The sequence below is a fragment of the Adiantum capillus-veneris genome, chromosome 17 (genome assembly GCF_014529385.1).
Source record: "Adiantum capillus-veneris isolate H3 chromosome 17, ASM1452938v2, whole genome shotgun sequence".
In the NCBI taxonomy this organism is placed as follows: domain Eukaryota; kingdom Viridiplantae; phylum Streptophyta; class Polypodiopsida; order Polypodiales; family Pteridaceae; genus Adiantum; species Adiantum capillus-veneris.
Window position 1 is genome coordinate 136,178,670 of NC_140947.1, and position 16,199 is coordinate 136,194,868.

A 16,199-nucleotide genomic window follows, 5' to 3' on the forward strand; every position below is an offset into this window, starting at 1 on the left:
TCAAACTATCGGGGCTTGATTTGAGGCTATGGTGCGCTGATGCGAGCCCAAAGTGGTGCAAACTAGAGCTGAGATCATCTACTATTTGCAAAATAAACGTAGCCACATCTGGTTTAGAATTCGTCTCTTGCAAAAGCCATTTCTAAAATAACATTTGATAAAACCATGTGCCTATAGCAAGACCCACCACATGGGAGTTAAAGGACAAGAAAATTTTGGGTGCCAAACCCCTGCTTTGACCAATTGGATACTAATATTGTACCATTACACCGTTGATAGCATTCTGTTTCTAGGGTCGCAGCGTATAAATCTATTGGAGCACTGTGTGGTCCTAAATGGGAACATATCTTATAACTCAGGTATTTATCCTAGTTCTAATATTCAATGGGTCATGTGAGCTTCTCTTGTTTTAAAGGTATGGCATACATTCATCACCTTGTTACAAAATAAATTAGGCACGTTGCAATTAGACAATGCTAACAATGAGGTTAGTATAAGGAATTCTTACTAAAAAGTGTCACTGATGTGGTCATATTGTAAGGTTGGTTCTAAACCAACTCACCATGTCTTAAACCCCCCGCCCCCCCTCCCTCCCACCCACACACATCCAAAAAAAAGCCCCTCGGGCTTCCTCAAGCTAGCCATCACACAATGCACAACCATGCATGCTCATATGAGAGAGATACAAATCAAGACACACACACACACACACACACACACACACACACAGGTCCTCCAACCTCACACCTGCGCAGAATAATCGAGCCTCCTCATTGGCGTGGAGCTAGCAAGCATGCAAGGTCCACTCAAAGAGAGAGAGAGAGAGAGAGAGAGAGAGAGAGAGAGAGAGAGAGAGAGAGAGACTTCTGATCCAGTCCACCCATGAGCAAGTTTGTGCTCAAGCAAGAAAGATGATTGTTGGACTACTAGAAGCCTGAGAGAGAGAGGGGGAGGGGGGAGGAAGTGAGGAAAGTAGAAAGTTCTATTTTGAAAGTAGAAACTAGAACAATTTTCAATTTTAAAAACTTAAAAAGAAGTGCAAAACACAGATGTGGAAGGAACATTGACCTTCTCCATGCTCAACAGCATCGTGAATTGCATGATTACATACCCAAATGGTTTCAACCTATATATGATGAGATGAGTCTATGATTTCCAGATGAAGTCAGTTAACATTCCCCGCTTTCAATTTGAATGCTCGTCCCTAAACACTATTGAAAGGTGGCACTGGAGGCTAAAAGGTTGTTGAAAGCTTCGGCTCTATCTTTGTGTTGCTAAGATCCAAATGCCATTGTACATTCTGCAGGTCCAAATTATTGAGGATTTATGTTGTTTGGCTTTAAGAGAGTATGATGCTCATTATTTATTATGAGGTAGGTACAAAAGTAAGATAAGAAGACTAGGTTCTAAATATCTAGATGACCAAAGGGGAAAAACCCAAAGTGCCTTTCATATACACTTCTTCTTCTCTTTTTTAGCAAAACTTACAATTAGTGAATGAATTTTATAAAGCATAGCATAAAATTACAGAACCAACCTCAAGCTCAGATTGAGCCTTGAGGTGCATAAGATTACAAGCCTTTCATATACACTTACATGTAGTAGCACTAAGCATAGAAAGTATTGATTGGGTAGATAAAAGATGTTTGGGGGGTTCACCCATAAATATGTTAATATAGCACGTGAGTTCAACATAACGGAGTTTTTAACCATAGATTTTATCTTTATTTCACATACAGAATGGTACAACACAAAGAAAGTTTACACATATTGAATAAGAAAATGGTTTGTTTATTCATGAAAAAATCTACAGGTAAGACAATTTTTTAAATAGGCCTTGAATGCAAGTGATATGGAGGATTTACATATAATGACCCCCTAAGAAATGTTATTTGTTGATGTGATGATATATATACAGGAGTAGAGCCTTATATGACAACGAGGGTAAGTGTATCAAAATAGGAATTATGTTTACCAATTATAGTCAACCATATGTGTATGGGGTCCAATAATGGGGCATCTTATATGCATACAGAAAACTACATGAAAAACAATATGATGTGCGAAGAGAGTTTTTTGATGGATTCCTTAGAAAGAAGATCTAGATATGAAAGCATATGGCATGCCTTTACAAGCTATACCCATTTAAGAATGGATTTCACTTTCAAGGTTATTGTGCTATCATTTTACCATGCATTATGCGTGAGTGTAAGTCTCTTCACCGCTCCATAAAATTTATGCTAGTAGACTTCAATTTTTCTTCACACCTTTTCAAACATGAATAACTCAAATATGCTCAACTCTTCATTCTTTAACGCAAGCATCATTACTACAACTCTCAACATGGAGTCTAGTAAAACTTGAAGCTTTGAGACTAATGCTTTGCTCATTTAGGGACTCCGTTTTTTGACTCCAACTATGCCAAAGAATTTTTTTGCAACTTTGTGACTTGACTTATTCGAGAGTCTTACCATGAAGTAGGTTGTGAGTTATGCTCATGGCTACAATGACAACAATGTCATCCTTATTTAAGTTGTTGTTGGATTTGGAGAGTACATCAACCATATTTCAATTGTAACTTTGCATTGTAGGCATGAAACTTCTCCACACAAGTGAGTTACAGTTGTTGATGCTTGTGAGGCTTTTGGTTTTCAAACAATGTGCCTAAATTAGTTCCTCTTCTTGCTCTATTTGCAGCTTTGTGATGGAAGAATCAAGGAAGAATCTAGATTTGTTGGAAGCCAAATTTTCATATCTCCTTCATAATAATCATGTGCCTTCAAAAAATGTTGGGGATGAATCCATTTAGAAGAGCTTCTAACATGTCGAAAGAATAATGGAATTTCTTGTTATTGATTGTCTTTGGTACCCACTTCTTCACACTATTATCCTTTGGAGCATGGTGGGAAGCCCTTGAAGTAGACAAATTGGCATCGGTTTGATCTCATTTTGGAATCCAAATCTCCTTCACAATGGAAGACTTATGAGAACCGGATGCCTTTTGACTACCATTGCCTTCTTGCCCTATGTGTACATGGCCTTTCTCCATAGGCTACAATCTATAGTTTGAAACTCATATTTATTTTTTATGTTTGCAGTCACCTTGCTCTTGCAAACATAGAGGCTATCCATCCCAAGTGCTTGTTTTTCCTTGCTACCTTTGAATATTCAACCCATGTTGGATCATTGGCTCAAGCATAAGTGCTTGAGAACCGGATGCCTTTGACTGCCATTGCCTTCTTGCCCTATGTGTACATGGCCTTTCTCCATAGGCTACAATCTATAGTTTAATACTCGTATTTATTTTTGATGTTTGAAGTCACCTTGCTCTTGCAAACATAGAGGCTATCCATCCCATGTGCTTGTTTTTCCTTGCTACCTTTGAATATTCAACCCATGTTGGATCATTGGCTCAACCATGCACAAACTTGTTATCCATTTTTCTCTTTTGAGTCCATTGAGTTGAACTTGATTTATAAACTTGAGGATGGGTGTTAGCAAGATCAATGAAGACACATATGGGATGACAAGGCCAGAGCCATTGGAAAGATTCACTCTAGCTTTGCCCTTCTCTTGGTACATGGCCTTGGTAATGCCAAGGGTTGAACTAGGGGTTGATAGCACCAGAGCTAGTGGAATTTAAGGTGTTGCAATTGTCTTTGGCTTGACTTGCTCCAACAGTGGTACTTGTATATCAGTTCTATCTTTCCTAGAGGACATAGGCAAAGGGTCTTCTATTGCACTAACATTATGCCATCCATTTTCAACAAAGAACTACTTCCTAGAGCATATATCTTGAAGCAACCGCTTGGAATTCCACCTTCTCTACATGGTCCTATATGTCTAGTGTAGTATCTATGAGTCCCAAGCTTTCACCAATAGTAGTAGCCCTAGATACCATTTTCTGAGCCCCTTTTGAAGCAAGGCTTTTCCAAAATTGGTGTGAGATATTGTAGTGCGATTTGAACCTTGATCAATTAGAGCTATCCATCAGACACTAGCTCCATTTTCACAATTTAGCAAGACTCTTATCCTTGTTGGTGGCATTGTAGAGGATGTTTGCTTACTTTCTTTTAGACTGTCAATAAGATCTAGCTTAGTACCTTCAAAGAGGAGATTTTACAATTTGGTATTGACTAGAATACCTATCCTCATGGTCATGTCTCATTGGTTTTGTTAATGTATGGCTCTCTGAGGTGTTGCTATTGCAGACTTTCTTCACAATGAGTATATGATTAGCTTTATGGACTAGCCCATCACAATGTTTTTCCATCCAAATCTCACCTAGAACTAGGTCTTCTTGAAAGTTTCTTGGAGTCGTGACATAGAATTTTTTGAATAATAGCTGTTGGTCAAGGTTTGGGAAGGCTTTAGTAAGTCCTATGCACCCATCCATTGTATTTATAGTTGTAGCTACCTATAGAGGTGCTTTCTTAGAGTAAAATACTAAAAGACATCAAATTGAACTTGATTTTTGAATCTAGCAATTTTAAGTAATGTACATTGACCTTGTTTTCATCTTGATCTTCCAATGTATCCATTGCATTTTTTAGCATATTTTTTGTCCTTTTAGAGTCCCAACTTACTGCTCTTTCCAACTCTTGTGGTTGAGTTGCTTCTGTTGAAGTTATGCCTCAACTGCCCAATGTGCTCCTATTTTTATTATTTTTTTGTTTTTATGTATTTTTTACTTGTTTGACATGAGACTTGGGTTAGGCAATATAATTGACGTGTATATAAGAACCCCTAACCCCCATTGTATTAATCATCTAATTCATTGCCAAGTTGGTTAGTTTGTGCAATCACTAACTCTTGTTCTCTCTCTGGTGCATTCTCTCTATATCTATACTTTTGCATCGTCTACTTTGATAGCTTCTTGGTGTACCATATCCTTAGAAATTTTTCCTTTCCAATGTAATGTGCCCCTTGGTTGTAGATTTTACTACAACCACATATGGATTCTTCTCATCCACTTTTTCTTGTGACTTTTCCACATTAAGTCCTTTGGCTATGGTCAATTGTGTAGGAGCATCCTCAATTAAGATTGGAGTTGTTTGTTTAGCTCACATTTCAGCATTACATGTAACCTTGTGGCCTATATTGATTTTTGATTACTTAGTTGTTTTTTATCTTACCATCACTTGGGACCTCTAAAGTTATAGGGCTACAAGTCCTAAAGCCTTGCCCAGTACAAGATCCACTTGCAAATCTGTTGTGATCACAACAAAAGCTGTGAATTGATGTAGATGGAAGTTTAGACCACTTGTATTTTTTTGGGAGTTGTCTCTATTTATACCTCTTTATGTCATTGCATGCATTTTATCTTCATATGTATTCCATTTTTGCCGAGTTGTATTTGTCTGCATCCATTAAATCACACTATTTTTTTTCCATAAAATTGATGCTCGTAATCTTGGTTGAGGAAGGTCAGCATTCTGCAATTCCCACAGACAATGCCAAGGTGTTTTGGGAATATGATTACATGTCTAGACAATATTTTGAGCAACAAGATCAACTCATCGGATTCCCAAACATCTTGCACCAAAATTTGTCTTTGCTTATGTTTGGACCAATATTTTTTGGGGAGTCATATAAGTGGAAAAATTATAAGGCTGTTTTTTTTAGCATTATTCAAAATGAGAATTGAAAAGGTGCCTTCTAGGTTGGGGATTGCTCGTGGAGAAGAATAAGGTAAATGGTACCCATTTGCAAATTACCGATTACAGAGAGATTGGTGCAATTGTGAGCATTATTGTGTGTGTGTGTGTGTGTGTGTGTGTGTGTGTGTGTGTGTGTGTGTGTGTGTGTGACCATTTGAAGAGACAGAGATTTATTGCCACAAACTGAATAGAGAGAGAAGGAGGAGAACTTCACTACAGCTTTGCAAAATCAAGTAGAGAGAGAGAGAGAGAGAGAGAGAGAGAGAGATTCCTATTGCAAAATCAAAAGGGGGAGGGCCCTCCTTTTGCAGGTCGATAAAGAAAGAAAGAAGAATTTTGCAATAAATAAATGAATCCAACTTTTATTTCATTAAATCCACAAAGGGGTGAATCCCATATGCAAGGTGGAGAGAGAGAGAGAGAGAGAGAGAGAGAGAGAGAGAGAGAGAGAGAGAGAGAGAGAGAGAGAGAGAGAGAGAGAGAGAGAGAGAGAGAGAGAGAGAGAGATTAAAGCTGCAAGAACAATCCTAAGAGAACTTCAAGGTGTTTCTCGACATGGAAATCAAATTTGGAGCTTGTTATGTAACTTTGGTTTGCTAGCCCAAATCCCACATGATTCTCAAGACCAAGATCATTCCCACATGATTCTCAAGCCCAAGGTCATTCTCAATTTGACCATATTTCATCTTCACCAACAATTCCAAATCTAATACTTATTATAGCAGTAGATTTAGATACTTTGTTAAGTGGCTCTAATGTCGGCTCTTTGTAGCTGCTTTTCTTCTTATTCTTCCACCCTGGTTGAATGTCTTGGTTGCAACATATTCTTTCCAATGGAATCACTAGCTTTGCTTTTGATACTAGTTATGTATTTGCCTTCCTTAAAAGATTCTATTGCTTTTGTTCTTTTATCACTTTGCTTGTTTTGGTGGAGTTACTTGCACTTTGTTTTGTGAGAAAGGGAAATGCATTTGAAATCTAATGCTCCAAAGAGTGGTGTGAAGATTGAGGAGCTCAATGTCTTTGATTCTCCATCGATTGAGGTTGTTCTAGTGTGAAGATTGAGGAGTTCAATGTCTTTGAGTCTCCACCTATTGAGGTTGTTCTTGATGTGTTGCAGCTATTAGATGTGTGGATTTTGTTGATTCGGTTACAAATGCTCTTTTGGCTCTAAATGAATGTTATGCACAAAATTGAATCATTGCTTCCGGTGCCAACTTTCATGTTACTTTGCATAGGGGAGTGATTCTCCACTTATGCTTCCACACATGGTTTGGTCAAGCTTGGTGATTCCTCGCAGTTTGAAAGGCATTGGGGATGTGAAACTGTGTATGCATAGTGGCACTAAATTTATGTTTTGAGGTGTCAGACATGTGCCAAAGTTGACAAAAAGTTCTGTGTCAGTCGGTCAGCTTGATGACTTGGACTACACTACTGTCTTTGGAAACGGATCTTGGATGATTTGCAAAGGAAACTTGGTTATCTTGAAAAGCCAAAAGTCTGTCTCATTGTATTCTTTGTATGTCTCTTGCATGAAAGTGAATTCCATCTATGTTGCTCAGCTACCTTCTATTGAGTTGTGGCATAGAGAGCTTGGTCATATGAGTCATAAAGAAATGAAAAAACTTCAATGTTTGGGCTACTTACCCGTGTCAAATTATTTTAAATTTAGTTTTGTGAGCATCCTATGTCGCATAAGTCTCTAGAGGGGGCATTTATATATGACTCTGACTAGGAAGGTGTGGGTCTACCTCTTGAAGAGGAAAAAAGTATTTGCTACTTCCCAAACATTCCTCACGTTGGTTGAGAATCAGTCATGACAAGAAGATCAAGGCTTTGCGCATTGACAATGGGGGACAATATGTCTCCACAGAGTTCAACAATTTATGTAGCAAACAAGGCATTAGGTGGTAGTACATTGCGTCATACACACCTACTTAGAATGTTTTAGCAGAGCATATGAAACCTTATAGGAGAGAGTCACAACAATGCTATATATGGCAAACCTACCCACAGAGTTTTGAGGAGAGGCTATCCTTATCAGTTTACATTATCAATAAACTGCCCAGTGTGCCATTGAATTACAAAATTCCATAGGAGATGTGGATTACCAAGAATCCAAACTATGACAAACTTTGTGTATTTGGGTGTGAGGCATTTTCACATGCCTAAAGATCTACGTAGAATGTTAGACACCAAATCACATAAATGCCCCTTACTTGGTTTTATGGCATCAATGGAGAAACGAGATACTATCTATGGCATTGTAAATCTTGACACATAACTTGGAGCTCACATGTTATCTTCGATGAATCAAAGATGTGCAGGAAACCTATTAAAGAGGTAGAATATCAAAAAGGTAGATTCAAAGATATAGCTTCATCTATAAGATTAGACCAACAACTCAGTCTACTGGTGACGTTCCTAACACTAGTAATGCTCTAGAGAGAACAAATTCTGATAGTCAGGCAATTAGCTGCATGAGAGTCTCTCATGCACCTAAGCATTTTCAACCACGATTCGACTATCTATTGGTCAATGATTACAGAGATCCAACCTGCTACTAAGATGTATTAATATAGAAGATAGCATGAAGTCGGAGTAGGCTAATTAAAATACAATTTTGATTGTGGCAAATGAGACTTGGAGACTGGTAGAATTTCCAGAGGGCAAAGAAGCCTTGCCTTGCAAATAGGTGTATGAGAAGAAATACACGGTAGAAGATCTTGAGCCTAAGTATAAGGCTAGATTGGTTTTTAAGGGATTCAAGTAGAAGAAGGGTGTGGATTTCAATGATATGTTCTCTCTAATAGTCAAGATGATGCATTACATCTTGTGCTTAGACTAGTAGCCATTGAGGACATGGAACTTGTCCAAATGGATGTGAAGATGGAATTTCTTCACAAGAATCTAAAAGAGGATGTTTACATGAAGCAACCAAAGGGTTTTGAAGTTAAACATGACAAGCCTAGTAGAGTAGAGCAGGTGTGTAGACTACAAAAGGCATTGCATGGCTTGACGCAAGACTCAAGGTAGTGGTAACATAAGTACATGGAGTCCCAAGGTTATGTAAGCCAAGAAGACCATTGTTTGTATACCCAAAAGCTGATAGCTAGTCATCTTGATATTTTATATCGATGATATGCTCATCTTTGGGAATTTAAGGACGAGATTGCCATCCTAAATAAATCACTTAGCATGTAGTTTGTTGTGAAGGATTTGGGAGATGCAAATCACTTTCTTGGTATGTGTATCAAGTAGAGACAAAAAGAGTGGGCTACTAAAGTTATCTTACACGATGTATATCCACATAAACCTTGCAACATGTTAATATGCACGAGGGTAAGGCTTTATTAAGTACCCCAATGCAACCATATGCAAAACTTAGCAAGGATGATGCTCCCAAATCTAATGCTCAGAATTGGAAATGGAAAATGTGTCATACTCTTTAGTAGTGGGTAGTATTATGTACACCATGGTAGCCACTAGACTGAACATTGTGTTAGGGTAAGCAGAAACTTGTAGCACCACATGGGAAATCCCTCTAGCCACGTAGGAAAGATAAATGATGACATGGTCCAATAGCACCAGTATGCAACCTCTCTAGCTAATGATTGTAAATCACTAAGCCTATTTGAGAGGCTGTGTTTTAATCAATCTTTGCACTTTGAGCTATCATCATTGTGTCTATACTTTATCTTGATACTTTTGCCCTAAGCTATAGCCTAACCCTAATATCCATTGCTCTAACCCTAACCCTAGCATCATGGTGAGTGTAAGGCTTCATCCTCCATAGCCTAGCTCACTAATGACGCTTGGGGTAGAGCATGCTTCCGTCCCCCAATCCAACATGTGGTATCAGAGCTTGAAATGTGATTAGTATCTCCTGATCATGCTAATTGATCCGCATCTATTAACCCCTTCCATGCTAGATCTTGGGAGTCCCCTCTTGCCCACAAGAAAGAATCAATTGCTTTGCATTTTCACTTAGATTAGCATTAATCTACTTGCTAGTTACACTAGTTTTTGGGCACGTTCTTAGTGTATGCCTTGAGCCACTACCCTTGCTAGAGTGATTGGAATGGATTATATGCTTAATTTTAGCAAGCATCCCTAGTCTAATCCTCACTTAGAAATTGTTATAATCAGTTTTTTGCATTAGAAAATTAGCTCGTGTGATTAATGTGTCTGCATAGCCACTGTGCTTAGCTTTCGTTTGAGCCTATCCACACAAATTTTTCACTAAGCGTCACAAATTAATGCCTGGGTTAAAATCAAGCTTTTGAGCTTGGTCTTCTAGTCCCTCTGCATTAGTTGGATATCCTCAAAGCAAACATATTGAACACATTTGTGTTGTTGTCAGCCATGGAAAGTGGCTGTGCTTGATGTGAAAACTACCCGAAAAGAGGAGAAACACAGCGAGACTAACACGTGCTATATAACAAAACCCAAAGAAGATTGTAAGGGACCTGTTATGCAGAGAATTGCACTGACAAAAATTTTGCACAAAAGGACAAAATTGCCTGCACAGTACTGCCTGTTGTGGAAATGAAGGTCAAAATGAGCCCGAATGGAAAATTGGAGCAGGCTAAGCTCTACAAATTTACCCAAAGTATTATTCAACCTACTGATGATCACCAAAACTCACCCAAATCCGAGAAATAGAGCAAAGTGTGTTGACAATGCTAGCAACTATGCCCTAGAGGATGCAACCTACTCTAATACCAGTTGTTGAAAATAGGGTTGCAAGGAAACACACATAGCTTGGAGAAGATGAAGAAGTTCAAGGCACACAAAAGAGAGTAGTGTTTCTTAGTGCACAATGGAAAGATAATTTATCCCTATAATGATGGCATATATACAATGCACGGGGTGAAAAACCCTCCTAATGAGGGAAAAAATGTCATGGCGGTCCTAAGTGTGTTCACACACATCACTACCACATATGTATTGTAACAATACTCTTACAATGAGCCTAGCCTCATAGTAGTTTGCACATTGCATTGAGATGATGGCTATAGGATGGAGCCACAACCATTACAACTATATGGGTTTGTACATATGTAGTCCACTTGGGTCACGTTGGCCTTCACGTGGGGTTTCAAGCCAACTAGGCCAAACACCCACTAACCCATGACCAACACAATTCACTTACTAGGTTAATAGAACAATAAAGAGTGGATGAGTATTTTTCTTATTCGTGCACTCATCGCATGCATGCTCCGCATGTACTCACACCAACCTCAAAATTTATGAAAACTCAAAAGCCTAGTGGTACATCTTTCACTAGAAGCACTCCAATCGAACGTTAAAGAGTAGTAGTCAGACTTTGAGTCCTTTACAGAAAGAGCCATTTCTTGAAGACCATCTCTCCAAGATTGTACATATTCTTCCTTTACAGAGGATGAGTATGTTGCAATGCCAGATGCCAGCAAGGAAGCTATATGGTTGGCAAGTTTAGTGAGAGATTTAAACATTCAATAAGTTCTAGTTTTACATTATGATAGTCAAAGTGTCATTGCTTTGGCAAGAAATCCCGTATTTCACTCCAAGTCAAAACACATTGAGGTGAGGTATCATCTCATTCGGGCTACATTGACGGGTAAATGATTGAATTTTTTTTAGTATTTGAACCAAACACGACAAAATTCATTGATTTGAGCACCCTCGATGAGAAACACGTGTCGGCCCAAGATTTTTTCCAACCTTTATCATTCGCAACAGATGAAATGGCCTTGTGGATATTTTGAGGTATGCAGCAAAGAAGAATGCCTTGACAAAGATCATATCCAACATTGATTTTATCGTAAAGGTGACAGAGATTCCCAAGAGTTACAATGGTGACATCATTTTCAAGTTTTTATCGACAAAGGAAAAAGTGCACGCAGTGGACTCAATGAAACATCGATATGCCACTCATTCTGGACAAAGCCACAAACTTTCAACATAGTCTTCTCTAGGGTTGCACGATGAGGCCAATGCATTGGTTCTTTGAAGTGCATAAATGAGGTTTTCCCCAAGCTTCTAAACTATGGATGTTCTAATTGTGCACACTTTCACGGTAGTTTGTTGAGGGCACCGACACCCGGTGAGATGTGTGACACTTCATCAGGCAAAGTAGTATTTCACTTTTGTTCCAATGCTACACTATGCATTGGAACTTGTGATTGTTTTGTGTACTTTGTAATGCCGTCGGATGAGGGATGTAGTAGGTTGTTAATGCATCGAGGCACGCACTCCCATACTATTCGCGAGAGCACATCAAAATCTCTCATGGACAAAACCAAAGAAATGGTGAAAAGGGTACTTGTTGTTGACCATCAAGCGCGCGCTAAGAAAGTCCAAGAAAAAGAAATAGTGTTGGTGACTGTTCTTCGAGCCAATGGTATAAGACAGAAAAGGAATGAGCAACAACTATACGTTGGTTTTTGTTTGGCCCCACTTGTACAAAGCATTGTCTAGAAATATTTCTTTGGCATAGTGTTGTAAGGAATGAGATAACTGAGGTGTCAAATCAGTCATCTATTTAATTTAATAGCCTCTCAAATGTTATAAAATCACTTTGTATTCACATCTTCTTTTTCTCACCCCTCAACAACTAATGTTGGCACTACTCTCTCTAACGACAATGTATGACAATTTTGAGACGTCCATCAAACATGTTTGGGATCACCTGGAGGCCATTCCCAACAATGAAGCAGCATATGAAAAAAATGGTTCGAGCTAGTTGTCAATACAACATTGAGAATGTATGGCCTTTATTGAATGCGCACAGAGGTCAAAATGCACTCGTTGCAAAGCTTGATCGAAAAGAAGAAATTCTCCCGTCACTTGATAGAAGAGAGCTGGGATCATCACAAATACGAATGAAGAGAAACTGACTGAGCCGCTAGGGCCCGTGGTGAATAATCTCTTGCCTGCATAGAAGAGTAGTACTACAAAACTAAGGCCTTCAGGCGATTGATTGTAGGTGCAACATATAAAGTGATGTGTATTTACTACAAATGAAATGATATGTAATGATTTTTATGAATAATGAATGTTCATCTTTTTTATGTTTTGATCAAATTGTACAATAGGGACGGAATGGAGCGTTATGAGTTCTATTGAAAAGAATGCACATGTCTCATAGGATCTATTTTTATTTTAACCAAGGTTTCACTAAATTCCAGAAAAGCGCTCGCCTTGAAATGCTCTCCAAAAAGAAATCCCGATGACATGTGTGTCAAGTGGGGTATACTTTTAAAGCACAAGAAGTTCTAGATGAGCACCCTCATGGTCCTTAGCATTGCTATGGTTGATATGTGTGTCGACCATCTGCCGAAACTCGGCAAAGAAGCTCTAGGTTGTTGTTAATGTGTTCAAATGATGGACTCTTTTCAAATGCAATTACTTATTCTTGCATCTTGAAGATATGTGGCATTATGCAAGAAATGACATGGGCACCATATGCATGATGAGATTGTTAGTCAAGAACTAATGAAACACAATAGTGTGGTGGGGAATGCTTTTGAGTACATGTATGCCAAGTTTGTTATATGTTTTAAGCATAGCAAGTTCTTGATAGGTGTCTTATTTGGAATGTCAATTGTGTGGGTTGCTCTTATTGTAGGGTATCTCCAACATGGGCAAGCCAAGAAGCTTTGACTATTTTTAGCAAGTTGTGTAGCTAGGATTTCTCTCCATGTGCAATCACTCATTCTTGTGTTTTAATAATGCAAGAAGTTGACACGGGCAAGCACATTCATGCTGCAATGGGTGGTCATGCTCTATTGGAAAACAACATCTTGCTTGGCAGAGATTGGGTGGTTATCTATGCAAAGTTTGGTGTACTTTTGAGAGCACAATTTATTGGCACTCTTCTAGTGTCAAATGTTGTCGCTTGGATTGCATTTGTTGCAAGATGAAGTGACGGATGGTAGGTCTCATGGATGGCATTTGTTGCATTTGATCTCTCTCTCTCTCTCTCTCTCTCTCTCTCTCTCTCTCTCTCTCTCTCTCTCTCTCTCTCTCTCTCTCTCTCGACCATATTCTGGCACTCAGAGCTATCATTGAGGAGGGCAGGTCACATGGGAGACGGATTTATTGTAGCTTTGTGGATTTCCGCAAAGCATTTGACATGGTACAGAGAGCTCGACTGATGCGCAGACTGCAGGAGATGGGGGTGCCCACAGTGTTGATTTGGGGGATTATGGCTTTATACAAATCAGTGATGGGACATGTACGCACCCCAGAGGGGATATCTGACTTAGTTCACTCCACTATCGGGGTGAAACAGGGTTGCCCATTGTCTCCTACTCTATTTGGTATGTATGTTGATGAGGTGTCTGATTACATTGACAGAGAGGGTGATAGAGGTGCCCAGCTGGCAGGGACGTGGATCCCATTGTTGTTATATGCTGATGATATTGTCTTGATCTCTGACTCACCAGAGGGTATGCAGCGACAGTTGGATGCATTACACAATTTTGCAGAGGATAGTGGATTGTCTGTAAACCTTGGTAAAACCAAGGTCATGGTGTTTAACACCACACCGCAGTGGATCAGGAGATCGGCACCGACCTTCATGTATGGTCAAGAGATTGTGGAGTATACAGATGCATACACTTACCTTGGGATAGTCTTCACTGGGCCGAGGTTTTCTTTGGGGAGAGCAGCAGAGACTAGAATGACTAGAGCTTATGCGGCCTTGGGAGGCTTGGAGAGGATGTGTTCGCAGGTTCAGTTCCAGGAACCTCGGACAAAGTTATGGCTCTTTGATACTTTAGTAGCCTCAGCTATGATGTATGGGGTACAGGTTTGGGGACCTTCTGTAGGCCAGGATGGTTGGAGACGTATGGAGAGGCCCTTGGTATCTATGATCTCCCGATTGATTAGAGCCAAGGCCTCCGTACCTCACGCGATCATTCGAGCAGAGCTAGCTACCCCCCCCCCCATGGAGATTGAGGCGCTTACCAGATCAGTGTCCTTTGTGCACAGCCTATGGGATACTACTAGAGACAGATATGCTAGACTGGCCCTTGAGTCTTCCAGACAGTTAGCTCTACAGGGGGACACTTCATGCTGGTATGCACAGATGACTTCATGGTTTCAGACGCATGGCTTCACCATGGACAGGTTGCCCCCTTTCCAGTATTCTCTTCAGGCACCCTCGCTGTCTCTTACACGGGTGGAGATCACTAGACTCATTCGTCAGGACCTGATCCAGCTCGACACCAGGAGGACATGGATAGAGCCGCCTCAGGAGTTGAGCACGAAGATGGCTTTCTATAGAGAGCATCTTCTCCACCTCACAGGAGATGGGTTTGTGATTCGACCCAGCTACATGGACACACATATGTCTCATGGTTTGCGTTGTGCCATTGGTCAGATACGCACATCCTCACATCAGCTCGAGATTGAGACTGGTAGATTCAGAGGGATACCAGCAGACAGCAGGATATGCCGATTATGCCAGAGAGAGCCAGAGACAGAGTTGCACTACATATGTCATTGCACAATGTTCTATGAGATACGGGGGCGTTTCCACTGCTTATTCAGAGAGGGTTTTGGTCCTCTATCTAGGGTCATGAGTTATGAGGATCAGAGATGTCTTGGACTATATCTACTTGAGTTACACAGGTATAGAGACACTTTACTAGGGAGAGCTAGAGAGAGGCAGTCCCAGAGACACATTACAGATTTCTTTTCACTAGATATGGGACAGCCAGAGGAGCAGCCACCACTGCAGAGCTCGTCCCACACTCATTCGACCACTACTGGCACTCTCATCGACCGAGCATTGGAGCTACAGAGATACAGACGACCGCGACTGAGGAGAGGAGCTACACAGCATCGACGGAGACTACAACAGAAGATTCGAGCCATACTCTCTCGACATCCAGAGTGCAGATGAGGATGGATCCTCACCATTTCTTCCATCTTTGTTTCACACACTGTTACATCCAGTTTACCGGGTACCTATTGTATCAGCTGCTACACCCACGTAGTTTTAGATTGTAGTAGTAGTAGTAGTATTTTGTTCCACTTCTAGTTCTTTTCTAGTTCTTTTGTACCCAGACATGGTATTAGATTCACTATTTTGTAACTGATTGGTCTCATAGGTCATTTTGGCCTTTTGAAGACGTTAATATAACATTTCATTTTCATTTCTCTCTCTCTCTCTCTCTCTCTCTCTCTCTCTCTCTCTCTCTCTCTCTCTCTCTCTCTCTCTCTCCCCCCTTTTGCAATGAGATCAATAGGCACAAGTTGTTGGAAAAGGGTATCTTGCTTGGTGGAGCTTTGGGTGCCATGTATTCCAAATGTGATTTGTATGCAAATTGTGGTGTCCTTTTGAAGCACAGTAAGCTCTGGATGAGAGTCTTCGCCATGCTGGCCATTGCTTTGGTTGATATGTATGTCAAGTGTGGGGATAGAACAAATAAGCTCTACATTATTGTCATCTTATGCAAAGTGAAGCTCTCTCCAAATGCTATTGCATGTGCTTGCATCTTGAAGTTGTGTGACATAATGCAAGCATTGACATGGGCTACTTTTATT